This window comes from Pongo abelii, chromosome 21 (assembly GCF_028885655.2).
Source record: "Pongo abelii isolate AG06213 chromosome 21, NHGRI_mPonAbe1-v2.0_pri, whole genome shotgun sequence".
NCBI classification, from domain to species: Eukaryota; Metazoa; Chordata; class Mammalia; order Primates; family Hominidae; genus Pongo; species Pongo abelii.
Window position 1 is genome coordinate 59,218,801 of NC_072006.2, and position 3,266 is coordinate 59,222,066.

The 3,266-nt window shown below is 36.4% G+C and overlaps 1 non-coding gene across 1 annotated transcript; it reads right to left on the minus strand.

The window, feature by feature from the left end:
- Positions 1–2,227: 2,227 nt before the first annotated feature.
- Positions 2,228–2,352, minus strand: LOC112130413 (U4atac minor spliceosomal RNA). The gene has a single exon (XR_002912685.1). It is a non-coding gene; the product is annotated as a U4atac minor spliceosomal RNA (small nuclear RNA).
- Positions 2,353–3,266: the final 914 nt, after the last annotated feature.

Below are 3,266 nucleotides of genomic sequence, written 5' to 3' on the forward strand. Positions count from 1 at the left end.
CAATTCACCAAGTTCTAAAGGAAAAATTTGTGCTTCAATGAGAGTCGTTCATTATCCAGAGTACATCCTTTTGGGTTATCTGATTCTGATTCTGTGGGAGCTATTCTACAATTCTGTAAGTTGTGGATAACTGTTAGAAATGCAAAATAATTCTTGTCTATAGACATGTAAATAAATTCTGCTCTTCTTTCCCCAACAAAAGCTAGTTTTGCTGCTCATTTGAATATTCATTTTAATACTTTATACATATTTGTGCTTTTTTGACTTCTCCGTGGATCTGGGTTATAACATTTGCCTGGTTTCCTTATTTAATCAATGAATATTGAATAAAATCTTTAATGTGGGTTAATGTTATATCTGTATGAGATTCATAATTTTACCTGGTTTTGAAGCTTTTAATGGCACAGAATACCATTCAAAGGACTGTGAATAAGGAAAAAGAACTTTAAAGACCTGATTGAGATGTAGATATGCTTAGATATGGAAAGTGAAATTCCAGTAATAGATTCTGTATGATTAAGTTCTAAAATGAATGGAAACAAAATGTGAGGCTAAGGAACAGCTCTGCTCTGGTGTCAATAGGGTGTATTTCACTGAAGATGTTATTGGGTAGATAGCGTTATAGGGATTTCTTTCTTACCTCATCAATTTGTGAAAATAAATGAAGACCCCTGCCTCCAATGAGAACAATTATTCAGAGCTTGCTATTTACAGCAAGGGAATCGGCTATCGTCACTTGTGTTTTGGCAGAGACTCAAAGGCAGGCAGAGAAATGGGTCAGGTGTATAATGGAGTAAGGGAAAGACCCTGATGCAAGTATGTTTGCAGGGGAACCTACTTGTAGGCAGCCTAATTAGTAGCTTACGTGATTGGTTAGTGGTATATGTTTGGCTTTCTCTGGTTGATCACAAGTTGAAAGCAGGGGTGAATATTGGGATTTTTTTCTGGTTATTTATCAAGTCTTGGCCATTTTGGATTAATTACTACAAGGTTTACTGTTTGCCTTCTTGAGCTGGTTGGTACACATAAGTCTGACTTCCTGGGCTGGTTACTATAGATAGTAGGTTGGTTTCCTGGGCTGATTGTTGCTGGTTGTGGGCCAGAGTTCCATTTTTATAGACAGTCTGGCCAGTATTCACCTGTATATTCACTCTCTTCACTTCAGAGTACTAATAGTACTCTGTCATTGAATAGAAGGAAAAATATTTATTATTCATAGTATAATTCTTCCCAGGATGAACCTATAATATTCACAGCACTTTACATGTTCAGGGCAAGTGTGTCTCTGTGTCCCTAGCAATGGCTATATCTTATTAATCTTGCCATTCTTTGTCACAAAGGGCCTAAAATATATTAGGGACACAGTATATATTTATTGAGTCGATGAAGGAAATACATATATTAAATTCTCTGGTAGAAGAAAAACACTTTACTAATTTGGACTCAGTTGCGAGTGATACAAACACAACTTAAAATGGGTTAAAAGGGTAGCTTGTGAGCACACAGAACTTAAGAAAACTCCAGGCTCAATTCTATTTAGGGGCTTGCATCATTTCATCAAGCTTTAATTTCTGTCCCCTCTCTCCACAATTTCCTCTGCATCTCATCATTCTTGTTTGCTGTAGGGTAATTTATTATCAAGTATTATCTAGCTTGTGGCAGCAAGATACTTGCCTTGTCTCCAAAACTTCTGCTCTTAATCGCTACATTATACTGTTATTCTACTTGGGGCTCCATACGTTTTTGTGGAAGAAAGAACACAGGTAATGAGAAAAAGAAAGAAAGAAAGAGAGAGAAAGAGAGAGAGAAAGAAAGAAAGAAAGAAAGGGAAAAATGAGATGGAAGGAGGCCGGCTGGAAAAAAAGAGAAAAATATTCAGGTTAAATTTTCTAATAGATGCATCATACACAGGGCAGTATATTTATGGAAAACTGCTCCAAAATTCAGGTTGCAAGTGAGTGCTAAGGTGACTTTAAAAAAATTATTATTTTTATTTTGTAAAGACTTGTACCTATAGGTAGAACTTTTCATTAAGGACTATTCATTGGTGCCTCAGTGAGAAAATTATAAACGTGGTCTAAAAGTGTTGATCTTTTACTTGATTGGTTGTCATGCTGAGATTCTAGGATTAGCTTTGAATCTAATGGCTCTAGTGGGAAGTTCTGATATCTCTATTATTTTTTAATTATTTTACTTCATTTTATTTCATGAAAAAGAGGTTTTCCTTTTTTGCGAAAACTGCACCGAGGTGAAGCAAAGCTCTAGTTGAGGCAGGTGTGTTACGTAGGGTTAGTAGGACTGCTCTTGCTGTGCACTCATTGGACAGTAGCACAACCCCAAGGAAAGGATGGTGACTTCTCTGTTTAATTTGGACAATGCAATAGGACAGCATCTGAGAAGATCTCCAGAGCAGGGCTACATGGGCACCTGAAGAGCAAACATTCTTCCCAAGGCTTCAAAGGCCAATAAAGGCTTGTTTTCAAGCCCTCCTAATCTTTAGCAATTCCAAATCATTTCCTCCCCTATTACAAATGCTTGCCTACAATATCCTTTGGTGAATAATAGTGCAATTCAAATGACATCAAATCAGAACATCGTTTTCATAATTGATCTGATATTTGCAGTGCCTTTTCTTAATCTTTGAGGATGTTTTGTAGCAGGGACTCTGCCTATCTGTTTGAATTAAATAGGAGAAATGGAAGTATCAGCTCTTAGATAACAATGGATTTAAAATCAGAAAGTAGATATAATGCAAATGATGGCTTATTTTTAATTTGTGCCTCTGAGAAAAAGACTTTTATCATGGTGCAAACAAAACTTGCATAAGTTATGAAATGCATTATTTAAAACTAGCATGTTTTCTCTTAATGAATTACAAACATGTGTATTTGCTTATGATATTTAGCCTGAAAAGTTTTAAACAGGAGTTGTACATTGTTTTTCCTCCTTCCTTAATGTTCCAGTGAAGATTCTCATGGCATGCACACAGGAATGTGTGGAAGTTTGGTTGTGATCTGCATTTTGTTTTAATTAATTATTCCTTTTATCTGGGAAGTGGCAGACATTTTAACCCTCATTTATTCTCTGAGTGATTGACAGAGATGCCAGTGCTTTTCATTTATTATTCTTTATTCCCCTCTGTGATATTGCAGATGAAAAGATGAGACTCAGGACCGCTCTGAGACATTGGCTACAACAGGGACACATCATCGATGGTAGGAAGATGGTAAACCCACTTCCAGTGCCCTGATCTTGTTTCTCTGTTG